Below are 15,192 nucleotides of genomic sequence, written 5' to 3'. Positions count from 1 at the left end.
TAATCTGCCGAACGGACCTGATCTGAACAGCCAATAGAATGCAAGCTCAATCTGATTGGCTGATTGGATCAGCCAATCGGATTGAACTTGAATCTGATTGGCTGATTCAATCAGCCAATCAGATTTTTCCTACCTTAATTCCGATTGGCTGATATAATCCTATCAGCCAATCAGAATTCGAGGGACGCCATCTTGGATGACGTCACTTAAAGGAACCTTCATTCGTCAGGAGTCGCCGGAAGAAGAGGATGGATCCGCGTCGGCTGCTTCAAGATGGTCCCGCTCCGCGCCGGATGGAAGAAGATAGAAGATGCCGCCTGGATGAAGATGTCTACCGGTCCGGATGTCCTCTTCTTGCCGGATAGGATGAAGACTTCGGACCCTCTTCTGGACCTCTTCTTGCCGGATAGGATGAAGACTTCGGACTCTCTTCTGGACGGATCGGTGATACCCGGCGTGGTGAAGATAAGGTAGGGAGATCTTCAGGGGCTTAGTGTTAGGTTTTTTAAGTGGGGTTTGGGTGGGTTAGATTAGGGGTAGTGGGTTGTAATGTTGGGGGGGTATTGTATGTGTATTTAAATGCAGAAGAGCTGTTTTCTTTGGGGCATGCCCCGCAAAAGGCCCTTTTAAGGGCTGGTAAGGTAAAAGAGCTGATAACTTTTTATTTTAGAATAGGGTAGGGCATTTTTTTATTTTGGGGGGCTTTGTTATTTTTTTAGGGGGCTTAGAGTAGGTGTAATTAGTTTAAAATTCTTGTAATCTTTTTTTATTTTTTGTAATTTAGTGTTTGTTTGTTTTTTGTAATTTAGATTAGTTGATTTAATTGTAGATAATTGTAGATAGTTTAGTTAATTAATTTATTGATAGTGTAGTGTTAGGTTTAATTGTAACTTAGGTTAGGATTTATTTTACACGTAATTTTGTAATTATTTTAACTAGGTAGCTATTAAATAGTTATTAACTATTTAATAGCTATTGTACCTAGTTAAAATAAATACAAAGTTGCCTGGAAAATAAATATAAATCCTTAAATAGCTACAATATAATTATTCGTTATATTAGGGTTTATTTTACAGGTAAGTATTTAGCTTTAAATAGGAATAATTTATTTAATAAGAGTTAATTTATTTCGTTAGATAAAAATTATATTTAACTTAGGGGGGTGTTAGTGTTAGTGTTAGGGTTAGAATTAGCTTTAGGGGTTAATACATTTATTACAGTAGCGGCGAGGTCCGGTCGGCAGATTAGGGGTTAAAACTTGAAGTTAGGTGTCGGCCATGTTAGGGAGGGCAGATTAGGGGTTAATACTATTTATTACAGGGTTTTTTAGGCGGGAGTGAGGCGGTTTAGGGGTTAATACATTTATTATAGTGGTGGCGAGGTCCGGTCGTCAGATTAGGGGTTAATAAGTGTAGGTAGGTAGCGGCGACGTTGGGTGGGGGCAGATTAGGGGTTAATAAATATAATATAGGGGTCGGCGATGTTAGGGGATTAGCAGATTAGGGGTACATAGGGATAATGTAGGTTGCGGCGGTGTGCGGTCGGCAGATTAGGGGTTAAAAAAATTGATTAGAGTGGCGGCGATGTGGGGGGACCTCGTTTTAGGGGTACATAGGTAGTTTATGGGTGTTAGTGTATTTTAGAGCACAGTAGTTAAGAGCTTTAGGAACCGGCGTTAGCCCAGAAAGCTCTTAACTCCTGACTTTTTTCTGCGGCTGGAGTCTTGTCGTTAGAGTTCTAACGCTCATTTCAGCCAAGACTGTAAATACCAGCATTAGAAAGATCCCATTGAAAAGATAGGATACGCAATTGACGTAAGGGGATCTGCGGTATGGAAAAGTCGTGGCTGGAAAGTGAGTGTTAGACCCTTTCCTGACTGACTCTAAATACCAGCGGGCAGCCAAAACCAGCGTTAGGACCCCCTAACGCTGGTTTGGACGGCTAACGCAGAACTCTAAATCTAGGCGTTAATTTCTTTAAGCTGACTTTTTTTCTGCACAGTAGCAATCTAGGTTGTCAGAATAGATGCCACTTATTCATATGTTATAATGCATATGGTATAATGCATATGGTGTAATGCATATGGTATAATGCATATGGTGTAATGCATATGGTATAATGCATATGGTATAATGCATATGGTGTAATGCATATGGTGTAATGCATATGGTGTAATGCATATGGTGTAATGCATATGGTGTAATGCATATGGTATAATGCATATGGTATAATGCATATGGTATAATGCATATGGTATAATGCATATGGTGTAATGCATATGGTGTAATGCATATGGTGTAATGCATATGGTGTAATGCATATGGTGTAATGCATATGGTGTAATGCATATGGTGTAATGCATATGGTGTAATGCATATGGTATAATGCATATGGTGTAATGCATATGGTGTAATGCATATGGTGTAATGCATATGGTGTAATGCATATGGTGTAATGCATATGGTGTAACTTGGCTCCCTATGATATACTATGTAAGGGAGGACTGGGTTGGGGTCTTCTTAACTCCTTTGGGAAAGCAAATAGGCACCTGGAACCTGCGTATGTACTTGAAGAAAAAAAAAAAGACTTCTTTCAAGTTCCCAGAAAAGCATTACACCAACCTTCAAATGTTTCTACTAGCCCCTAAGCTTAGTGTTTATTTAAATGGTTGCAATGGATACCTCATGCTAATGGTGTTACAAGAATGCAGCCAGTGGTGCAGCCAATATGTTCTTTTAACCTCTTGCCGCCAGGCAGATGTTTGCAACAAATTGCTTTGTCTTTTTGACAGCCAAAGTGATACACATCAAAAGCAGGCACTTTTAACCCCTTAATGACCACAATGTACCCTGTATGTCACTGGTCGTTAAGGGTTTTTTCAGGACATAATAGCATAAGTCTAACAAGAACACGCTATTAATGCCCTCCCTCCAGCAGGCTTTGTGGAATAGAGCAGTCTCAACGCTGGTGGCAAGACCGCGCTATAAAACAATCAAGTCCCAAAAAAAGGCCAGTGACATACAAGGTACGTCGCTGGTCCTTAAGGGGTTAAACCTAGCTCTGCACTCCCTTATTTTTACAATGGTTATTATGTCTTCTGGCCTTGTTTTGCTTAACACGAACTATAATTATTTTATTATATTGAATTACACCTCTCTTACTGATATGCTTATAAATATATGTATATCTATATAGATAGATATATTTTTGTTTTACAGGACTACCACTGTTTGATTTGTTATGCAGATTTTCAGATTAACAGTCAGCGATTGTATGTGGCAATGGGAAATTATATTCTCTATAATTATAGATTAAATTGTTATATGTATGTTTTTCAGCACATATCTCTAACACTTCGTCATAAACCAACAATAGGATGATATGTATTTGGGGGGGCTGCAAAATATATCCTCGCCTAGGTAGCCAAAAATCCTTGCACCGGCCCTGCTCATAACTACTGGTCTTAGATTGCGGAACGGATTGTGTTGGTATAGGCTGGAACGCAAGCATTTTAGCCTCACCGCACAACCTGTAATAACAGCGCTATGGAAATCCCACGCAAAAACTTAATTTTTTTAAGTGCGGGACTGACGTTGCTTTACAGGCTAAAATGCTTGCGGTACAGCTAAACCAACAAGACTCGTAATGGCTGCATTCCGGTTTTTAGGCTGAAATGGCACATTTTTCAGCGTTAAAACCGGAACGCAAAACTTGTATTCTAGGTGTCTGTTTTTTTATGAGTGTAACTGTACTTTTACATGTAGTTTTGATGTGTTTTGTGCAACTTTTTATTTGAGCGTAACTGTTAACCAGAGCTCTGAGGTTGCTCTGACGCGTGTTTACGTTCAAGTTGCAATACATGCGCTACATCCGACACATGCAAACAGGCGCGGTAAACCCGATCTGGCCCACACACTTTAAGGAAAAGAAAATTCTATACAAAGCCTTAAAATATCAAGGTTTTTCATTTTCTCAAGAACATTTTCTAACAGTTCCTGACTCATGATCCCATAAAGGACGAGATTACATATGTGGCGTAAGTTTCAGCGCAACTGCTGAAACCCACAACGCCCGTAAGTTCTCCTAGCGCATTGGGCGTGATCACATATTGGTCGTTGGGTGCAAAACCAGCATCGCCAATTTTTAGTCCAATCGAGCGATCACATATACAGCGCAGCAGACAAGTTAAACGCGTATATTTTATGCCGCAGGTTTTACTCCCATAAACTTACATAGAACTGGCGTCACCAGTCGGTATCACATATGCAGCACAAGGACATACGCGTGTAGAATGGAAATATTTTACTCACAGGCGCAGCAAGCCTCGCGCTTAGTAAAAAAGTAGCATAACTCCCTGGAAGCCTTAACAAACACCTAACGCATAAGCAATATCAACCCCTAACCCGCCATCCCCCCACATCGCAAACTACCTGATAAATATATTAACCCCTAAACCGCCATCACCCCACATCCCAAACTACCTAATAACCATATTAACCCCTAATCCGCCATCCCCCACATCGCAAACTACGTAATAAACATATTAACCCCTAAACCGCCAATCCCTAAACCGCCAATCCCCACAATGCAAACTTCCTAATTAAGCGATTAACACCTAAACCGCCATCCCTTTACAATGCAAACTACCTAATAAAGATACTAACACCTAAACCGCCAACTCGCACAATGCAAACACCCAATTAACCTATTAACCCCTAATCTGCCAACCCCTCACAATGCAAAGTATCCAAATAAACTACTAACCCCTAATCCGCCAACCCCCCACAATGCAAAGCATCTAAAGAAACTATTAACCCCTAATCCGCTAACCACTCACAAGGCAAAGAATCTAAATACATTAATAATCCCTAATCAGCCAACCCCCCACAAGGCAAAGTATCTAAATAAACTATTAACCCCTAAACCGCACCCACTACAATGCAAAGTATCGAAATAAACTATTAACCCCTAATCCGCCAACCCCTCCCAATGCAAAGAATCTAAATAAACTATTAACCCCTAATTCGCCAACCCCCCACAATACAAGCTAAGCTCCCTAACCTAACACCTCCCAATTAAAATATACTGAAATAAATTAAAAAGATACTAACTACCTTAAAAATAAAAAAATATAAATAATAAATCTAAATTACTAAAAAAATGAACATTACCCAAAATTAAAAAAACATAACAGTACAGAAAATAAAAAACATTAGAAAAAATAAAAAAATAACATTACAAAAATAACAAACTAAATTATCCAAAATAAAAAAACATTCCTATTCTAATACCCCTGTTTAAAAAAAAAAAACACCCCAAAATAAAAAAAACTAATCTATAAATAAACTACCAATAGCCCTTAAAAGGGCCTTTTTTAGGACATTGCCCTAAAGTTAACAGCTGTTTTGCAAAAAAATAAACAAAGTACCCCTTAACATTACAACCCCCCAGCCCTCTAAAATAAAAAAAAAACCTAACTACAAAAAAGTCGAATCTACCCATTGCCCTGAAAAGGGCATTTGCATGGGCATTGCCCTTAAACTTCAGCCCATGAAAAAAAAGCCCTAACCTAAAAAAAAAAACAGCCCTAAAAACAAACAAACCCACTACTCCCAAAATCAGTACTTACTATTGCTGAAGTCAAGCAAAACATCTTCATCCCAACGCAAAAGAAGTTCATCCAGGCGGCTTCATCTTCATCCATTGCGGGGACCATCTTCAGTCTTCATCCCGGCGGCGCAGAGGCGGATCGGTTGGCGGCGCGAAGGTGAATTGGTCATCGGCAGTGGGAAGGAGAGAGGATTATCGGTTATTTGCAGAAAGGTGGGGGTGACCTTTAGGGGGTGGGGGAGGGAAGAGAGCTATTTGAGGGGGGTCAGGGAGGGATCAGGTGGGAGGCTGATCTCTACACTAAAGCTAAAATTAACCCTACAAGCTACCTACTAACCCCTTCACTGCTGGACATAATACAAGTGTGGTGCGCAGCGGCATTTAGCGGCCTTCTAATTACCAAAAAGCAATGCCAAAGCATTTGGAGGTGAAATGGTGGCATGAAATATACAAAAATCGGCCTAGATCAATACTTTGGGTTGTCTAAAAAAAAAATATATACATGTAAATGGTTTTTCAGGGATTCCTGACAGATAACAGTGTTACAATGTAACTATCGCTAATTTTGAAAATTAGCAAAGTTATACTTGTACTTATTGCCCTATAACTTGCAAATAACGCAAAGAATGTAAACATTGGGTATTTCTAAACTCAGGACAAAATTTAGAAACTATTTAGAATGGGTGTTTTTGGTGGTTGTAGATGTGTCAAAGTTAGAAAAGGTGTGTTTTTTTATCTTTTTCATCATATTTTATCATTTTTTATAGTAAATTGTATGATATGATGAAAATAATGGTATCTTTAGAAAGTCCATTTAATAGCGAGAAAAACAGTATATAATATGTGTGGGTACAGTAAATTGTAAGAGTAAAATTCCAGCTAAACAATAACACAGCAGAAATGTAAAAATAGCCCTGGTCCCTAACGGTAAGAAAATTTAAAAATGGTCTGGTCACTAAGGGGTCACGTCACTTTTTGGACTGTGGCATCTGGGGACCGAGAGCTTTCAAATGACACCCTGGAAGTGCCGCCGCTCCTCCATGATCACCCCGAACCGTCACCCATGGGTCCTGGGATTCTGTGGGACTATGGCTGCTACAGAGGCGTCAGTCTGTCTGGAGGGGCGGAAATGGCCGGAAAATTGTGGGATTGTCCAGTGTCTAATCAAGATGAGCTTTGTGTATAAATGAGTGTGTGTTTTCCAATAAAATCAGTTCCTGTTTCACCTGAATGCTAGTATGTCTAGTTATTTTGGTGGGCTCCAGCTAAAATCACTTTCCTGGGCTACATAGCAGCCTGTTCCAGGCAGAGGAAGGACCCTCTGGCAGAGCTACCTAGTCTGGGTAGCCAGAGTCTGCCACAGGGTGGGACCCTAAATACTGGTGCTGACGGGCATCAGGGGTGGCTACAGGCTGTGGTCACTTGCCAGCTACATAGCTGCAGTTGGCAAGGAGGAAGCTAGACCCATTTGGCAGAGCTACCCAGTCGGGGTAGCCGGGGTATCCGTCACATTGACTGGCAGTGGTGGGAACTGCTTCTTCCACATGATTCCTGCTGATAGAGGAGAAGGGTCACAGTGGCCGGTAACTATGGAAATCGAATTTCTAAGGAGAGTACAGGAGGCGCTGACCCAGCTGGATGGTCCTATTTACCTACAGGATGAGCTAGAAAAGAGGGACCTGATCTGCCGGGACCTCTGGTGGGAGGCTCTTCAACAGGAGTGGGACAATGGAAAAGTCCTCCCCACGAATGACATGAGGTTCCGGGTTCAGCGGACCTTGAGAGTGCCTTTCCTGGGAAAAGAGTCAAAGAAGGAATAAATATCTGTTCTACCTAGACTGATTCAGCAAGAGATGTGGGTACTACTGGGCACTCCGATGGCTCGCTATGCAATCGCATCCATGGCTGGAGGATGGCTCCCCCACAGAGGGCTTTGGCTTTGGCGGCCCTGGATTACTATGTACAAAAAGGACAGAGGACCCACAGTTTGGGAGCGAAACAGACCAGGGTCTGGAGGATATCTCTGGGCTCCAAGAAGAACTGCTGGATCTCTTGGAGGAATCCTGGCTACTAGATGATCTGGATTTTATAAGTGACCAGGAAGAGGCACTGGTCAAGGAATACAAGAGGCTGCTAGATCTTGTTAAGCAGCGTGCCAAGGCTATACAGATCTGGGGTGCAGCCCTCTGGGATTCATGGAGCTCGACCGTGGAGGAGTGGCAACAAAGAAAAAGGGAACCAGGGCTGCTGGATACCGATCAGCAGCCTGGCTCAAAGCATATGGTCTTGGACCAGGGAGCCACCCTAGCAGAAGAGCTGGCAACAGGGCAGAGAGCTGCCGGCCTCTGCCCAGCACCTGCAACAGCTCCAGAAAACCAGGGAGAGGAGGTAGGCATCCTCCCTCCCCTTACACAGAACCCCTTCCCAGGAGAGGAGGCAGTCGGTCTCTCTCCCCAGTGGCAGAGCTAGGAGCAGGGAGAGGAGACAGTCGGTCTCTCTCCCCAGTAGCAGAGCCATCCCTTGGGAGCGGATGTAGTCGTCCTCCCTTTCCGTAAGCAGAACCCTTTCCTGGGAGAGGAGACAGCCAGTCTCTCTCCCCAGTGGCAGAGCCAGGAGCAGGGAGAGGAGACAGTCGGCTTCTCTCCCCAGCGGCAGAGCCATCCCCTGGGAGCGGAGGTAGTCGTCCTCCCTTCCCTTACGTAGAACCCCTTCCTGGGAGAGGAGACAGTCGGTCTCTCTCCCCAGCAGGAGAGCTAGGAGCAGGGAGAGGGGACAGTTGGTCTCTCTCACCAGCAGTAGAGCCATCACCTGGGAGTGGAGGTAGTCGTCCTCCCTTCCCTTACTCAGAACCCCTTCCTGGGATAGGACACAGTCGGTCTCTCTCCCCAGCGGCAGGGCCAGGAGTCAAGAGAAGACAGTCGGTCTCTCTCCCCAGTGGCAGAGCCATCCCCTGGGAGCGGAGGTAGTCGTCCTCCCTCCCCTTACACAGAACCCCTTGCTGGGAGAGGAGACAGCCAGTCTCTCTCCCCAGGGGCAGAGCCAGGAGCAGGGAGAGGAGACAGTCGCTCTCTCTCCCCAGCGGCAGAGTCAGGAGCAGGGAGAGGAGACAGTCGGTCTCTCTCCCCAGCGGCAGAGCCAACCCCTGGAGCGGAGGTAGCCGACCTCCCTCCCCAGTGGTAGATCTCCTTCTCGGGAGAAGAGACAGACGGTCTCTCTCCTCAGTAGCTTGGCAGGGTCTCTACCCTTTTCTCGTCCCGGAGTATTTCTCACAGGGGGCGGGCCAGGGGGGTACCCGCTCATGCAGATGGTGCCACAAGTTTGGGCACCCGAGTTTTGCCTGCCCCACCAAGGAGCAACTTACACCTACAGCTGGAAAACCGGCAATGGCTTTGTTGGATACCTGCCCCTGCAGTTGGTGTCACAAGTTTGGGCACCTGAGTATTGCCTGCCCCACCAAGGAGCAACCTCACCCTCCAGTCTGGGGTGGCAACACAGCCAGGAAACCGGCACTGGATTTGTTTGTGAGTTGGTCAGCTGGTACTCAACCAAGTGTCACAGAGGGAGGCAGTGTGGCCATGGAACCTAAAGACACTAGAAGTTGTGTGAGAGAAACTGTTTGGGAGCCGGCCTTGGCAAACTTGTTTGGGACTTTGCATTGTGTGCCTATCCCTACGCCTAGGGCGCAGGGAATAAACACAGGCAGGAACCCCCCAGGATGCCCCAAGCCCAGGAGAGATGGGATAACCTTCCCCAGCAACTGAGAATTGGAGGGCCACAGTCGGACAGCCCCAGGCTGACCCGCTAAGGGTCTAGCCGGGTCTGCCAAACTGGAGGGGGGGAGATGTCATGGATAGCAGACAACCAAAGCTAACCCCCACCCCCTTACTACCTCACCCCTGTTGTTTCTCAGCGGTTTTGGGCTCCTCAGAGCAACCATGGTCTCTGGAAGCTTTTGGTTGCTTGTTTTGTCACCAGTACTTTGACAGAGAAGAGCTGGCCTCTGACCAGAAAAACCCTCCTAGGCTGGCCGGGCTCCTGGAACTCCCAGTTGGCTGCCTCACAATGGACACCCGCCTAACCCCTTTCAGGCCGGCCGGGCTCCTGGAACTCCTGGTTGGCCACAGAACAGCAGGACACCCACTACCTTTAACCCTGGTCGCTCCACCAGCCCTTTATTCCAGAGCTCCACTCTTTTGGGGATTGGTAGCTCCTAGGGAGGACAAGAGGTGGTGGAGTTGCCGGAGGGGACCTACTTGCGGAACTGGGGGTTTCGGACACCCCTACCCCCAATCTTTACTGGGCTGTAACTCCGGTCCCCAGTAACAAATCATGCCGCTTTTTGGACTGTGGCATCTGTGGACAGAGAGCTTTCAAATAACACCACAAGTACCGCCGCTCCAAAGGGATCACCCCAAAACTGTCATCCATGGGTCCTGGGATTCTATGGGACTATGGCTACCGGTCTGACTGGAGGGGCGGAAATAGCGGGAAAATTGTGGGATTCTCCAGTGTCTAATCAAGATGAGCTTTGTGTATAAAAGAGTGTGTGTTTTCCAATAAAATCAATTCCTGTTTCACCTGAATGCTAGTATGTCTAGTTATTTTGCTGGGCTCCAGCTAAAATCACTTTCCTGGGCTACATAGTAGCCTGTTCCAGGCAGAGGAAGGACCCTCTGGCAGAGCTACCTAGTCTGGGTAGCAGGAGTCTGCCACAGGGTGGGACCCTAAATACTGGTGCTGACGGGCATCAGGGATGGCTACAGGCTGTGATCACTTGCCAGTTATATAGCTGCAGTCGGCAGGGAGGAAGCAGGACCCGTTAGCGGAGCTACCCAGTCAGAGTAGCCGGGGTATCCGTCACAGCGAGTAAGAGTAGATGAGTGGGGGGTGTAAAAATATATTTAAAGGGACACTGAACCCAAATTTTTTTCTTTCGTGATTCAGATAGAGCATGCAATTTTAAGCAACTTTCTAGTTTACTCCTATTATCCATTTTTCTTCGTTCTCTTGCTATCTTGATTTGAAAAAGAAGGCATCTAAGCTAAGGAGTCAAACAATTTTTGGTTTAGAACACTGGATAGTACTTGTTTATTGGTGGATGAATTTATCCACCAATCAGCACAAACAACCCAGGTTGTTCACCAAAAATGGGCCGGCATCTAAACTTACATTCTTGCTTTTCAAATAAACATACCAAGAGAATGAAGAAAATTTCATAATAGGAGTAAATTAGAAAGTTGCTTAAAATTACAGGTTCTATCTGAATCACAAAAGAAAAAATTTGGGTTCAGTCTCCCTTTAACTATAAATAAATTGAGACAATGTTTAATTTCACTATAGTTTATATTTTCTCTTAAAGGAGCATTATTATATTGATGAAATAACATAGAAGTGCATTTAGTAGATGCACAGTATTTTTCATAAAAAACATAATTTATGTAAGAACTTACCTGATAAATTAATTTCTTTCATATTAGCAAGAGTCCATGAGCTAGTGACGTATGGGATATACATTCCTACCAGGAGGGGCAAAGTTTCCCAAACCTTAAAATGCCTATAAATACACTCCTCACCACACCCACAATTCAGTTTAACGAATAGCCAAGAAGTGGGGTGATAAAGGAGCGAAAGCATCAAAAATATAAGGAATTGGAATAATTGTGCTTTATACAAAAAAATCATAACCACCACAAAAAAAGGGTGGGCCTCATGGACTCTTGCTAATATGAAAGAAATGAAATTATCAGGTAAGTTCTTACATAAATTATGTTTTCTTTCATGTAATTAGCAAGAGTCCATGAGCTAGTGACGTATGGGATAGCAGATACCCAAGATGTGGAACTTCCACGCAAGAGTCACTAGAGAGGGAGGGATAAAATAAAGACAGCCAATTCCGCTGAAAAAATAATCCACAACCCAAATCAAAAAATTTTAATCTTAATAATGAAAAAAACTGAAATTATAAGCAGACGAATCAAACAGAAACAGCTGCCTGAAGTACTTTTCTACCAAAAACTGCTTCAGAAGAAGAAAACACATCAAAATGGTAGAATTTAGTAAAAGTATGCAAAGAAGACCAAGTTGCTGCTTTGCAAATCTGATCAACAGAAGCTTCATTCCCAAAGGCCCAGGAAGTAGAAACTGACCTAGTAGAATGACCCGTAATCCTTTGAGGCGGGGACTTACCCGACTCTACATAAGCATGATGAATCAAAGACTTTAACCAAGACGCCAAAGAAATGGCGGAAGCCTTCTGACCTTTCTTGGAACCAGAAAAGATAACAAATAGACTGGAAGTCTTCCTAAAATCTTTAGTAGCTTCAACATAGTATTTCAAAGGTCTAACTACATCCAAAGAATGTAACGATCTTTCCTTAGAATTCTTAGGATTAGGACACAATAAAGGAACAACAATTTCTCTACTAACGTTGTTAGAATTCACAACCTTAGGTAAAAATTGAAAAGAAGTCCGCAACACCGCCTTATCCTGATGAAAAATCAGAAAAGGAGATTCACAAGAAAGAGCAGATAACTCAGAAACTCTTCTAGCAGAAGAGATAGCCAAAAGGAACAATACTTTCCAGGAAAGTAATTTAATGTCCAGAGAATGCATAGGCTCAAATGGAGGAGCCTGCAAAGCTTTCAAAACCAAATTAAGACTCCAAGGAGGAGAGATCGACTTAATGACAGGTTTGATACGAACCAAAGCCTGTACAAAACAATGAATATCAGGAAGATTAGCAATATTTCTGTGAAAAAGAACAGAGAGAGCAGAGATTTGTCCTTTCAAAGAACTTGCAGACAAACTTTTATCCAAACCATCCTGAAGAAATTGTAAAATTCTAGGAATTCTGAAAGAATGCCAGGAGAATTTATGAGAAGAACACCAAGAGATGTAAGTCTTCCAAACTCGATAATAAATCTTTCTAGAGACAGATTTACGAGCCTGTAACATAGTATTAATCACTGAGTCAGAGAAACCTCTATGACTAAGAATCAAGCGTTCAATCTCCATACTTTCAAATTTAATGATTTGAGATCCTGATGGAAAAATGGGCCTTGAGATAGAAGGTCTGGCCTTAATGGAAGTGTCCAAGGTTGGCAACTGGCCATCCGAACGAGATCCGCAAACCAAAACCTGTGTGGCCATGCTGGAGCCACCAGCAGTACAAATGAACGCTGAATTAGAATTTTGGAGATCACTTTTGGAAGAAGAACTAGATGCGGAAAGATATAAGCAGGATGATAATTCCAAGGAAGTGACAACGCATCCACTGCTTCCGCCTGAGGATCCCTGGATCTGGACAGATACCTGGGAAGTTTCTTGTTTAGATGAGAGGCCATCAGATCTATTTCTGGAAGACCCCAGATTTGAACAATCTGAAGAAAAACCTCTGGATGAAGAGACCATTCGCCCGGATGTAACGTCTGGCGACTGAGATAATCCGCTTCCCAATTGTCTACACCTGGGATGTGAACCGCAGAAATTAGACAGGAGCTGGATTCCGCCCATACAAGTATCCGAGATACTTCTTTCATTGCTTGAGGACTGTGAGTCCCACCTTGATGATTGACATATGCCACGGTTGTGACATTGTCTGTTTGAAAACAAATAAACGATTCTCTCTTCAGAAGAGGCCAGAACTGAAGAGCGCTGAAAATCGCACGGAGTTCCAAAATGTTGATTGGTAATCTCGCCTCCTGAGATTCCAAAACCCCCTGCGCTGTCAGAGATCCCCAAACAGCTCCCCAACCTGATAGACTCGCATCTGTTGAGATCACAGTCCAGGTTGGACGAACAAAAGAGGCCCCTTGAAATAAACGATGGTGATCCATCCACCAAGTTAGAGATGATCGAACATTGGGATTTAAGGATATTAATTGTGATATCCTTGTATAATCCCTGCACCACTGGTTCAGCATACAAAGCTGGAGTGGTCTCATGTGAAAACGAGCAAAAGGGATCGCGTCCGATGTAGCAGTCATGAGACCTAGAATCTCCATGCATAATGCTACCGAAGGGAACAATTGAGACTGAAGGTTTCGACAGGCTGAAACCAATTTCAAACGTCTCTTTCTTGTCAGAGACAAAGTCATGGACACTGAATCTATTTGGAAACCTAAAAAGGTTACTCTTGTCTGAGGAATCAAGGAACTCTTTGGTAAATTGATCCTCCAACCATGTCTTTGAAGAAACAACACAAGTTGATTCGTATGAGATTCTGCAGAATGTGAAGACTGAGCAAGTACCAAGATATCGTCCAAATAAGGAAATACAGCAATACCCTGAAGGGCACCGAGAACCTTCAAAAAGATCCTTGGCGCTGTTGCTAGGCCAAATGGAAGAGCAATAAACTGGTAATGCTTGTCTAGAAAAGAGAATCTCAGAAACTGATAGTGATCTGGATGAATTGGAATATGCAGGTATGCATCCTGTAAGTCTATTGTAGACATATAATGCCCTTGCTGAACAAAAGGCAGAATAGTTCTTATAGTCACCATTTTGAATGTTGGTATCCTTACATAACGATTCAATATTTTTAGGTCCAGAACTGGTCTGAAAGAATTCTCTTTCTTTGGTACAATGAATAGATTTGAATAAAACCCCAGACCCTACTCCAGAACTGGAACTGGTATAATTACCCCAGCTAACTCTAGGTCTGAAACACATTTCAGAAACGCCTGAGCCTTCACTGGATTTACTGGAATGCGTGAGAGGAAAAATCTTCTCACAGGCGGTCTTACCTTGAAACCTATTCTGTACCCTTGTGAAACAATGTTCTGAATCCAAAGATTGTGAATCGAATTGATCCAAACATCTTTGAAAAATCGTAACCTGCCCCCTACCAGCTGCGCTGGAATGAGGGCCGCACCTTCATGCGGATTTAGGAGCTGGTTTTGACTTTCTAGAAGGCTTGGATTTATTCCAGACTGGATTAGGTTTCCAACCGGAAACTGTTCCTTTAGGGGAAGGGTCGGGCTTCTGCTCCTTACTCTGACGAAAGGAACGAAAACGATTAGCAGCCCTATAATTGCCTTTAGCTTTTTTGCCCAGGGGTAAAAAGGCTCCCTTCCCCCCAGTAACAGTTGAAATTATTGAATCCAACTGAGAACCAAACAACTTATTACCTTGGAAAGAGAGAGAAAGCAAAGTTGACTTAGAAGTCATATCTACATTCCAAGATTTAAGCCATAAAGCTCTTCTAGCTAAAATAGCTAAAGACATATACCGGACATCAACTCTAATGATATAAAAAATGGCATCACAGACAAAGTTATTAGCATGTTGAAGAAGTTTAACAATGCTATATGCATTATGGTCTGTCACTTGTTGCGCTAAAGTCTCCAACCAGAAAGTTGAAGCTGCAGCAACATCAGCCAAAGAGATAGCAGGTCTAAGTAGATTACCTGAACATAAATAAGCTTTTTTTAAAAAAGATTCAATTTTCCTATCTAAAGGATCTTTAAACGAAGTGCTATCTGCCGTAGGAATAGCAGTACGTTTTGCAAGAGTAGCGATAGCCCCATCGACTTTAGGGATTTTATCCCAAAACTCCAATCTATCAGATGGCACAGGGTACA

Source organism: Bombina bombina, chromosome 2, assembly GCF_027579735.1.
Source record: "Bombina bombina isolate aBomBom1 chromosome 2, aBomBom1.pri, whole genome shotgun sequence".
In the NCBI taxonomy this organism is placed as follows: domain Eukaryota; kingdom Metazoa; phylum Chordata; class Amphibia; order Anura; family Bombinatoridae; genus Bombina; species Bombina bombina.
The sequence above is the reverse complement of the archived record's forward strand: the minus strand, read 5'-3'. Positions refer to the sequence as shown.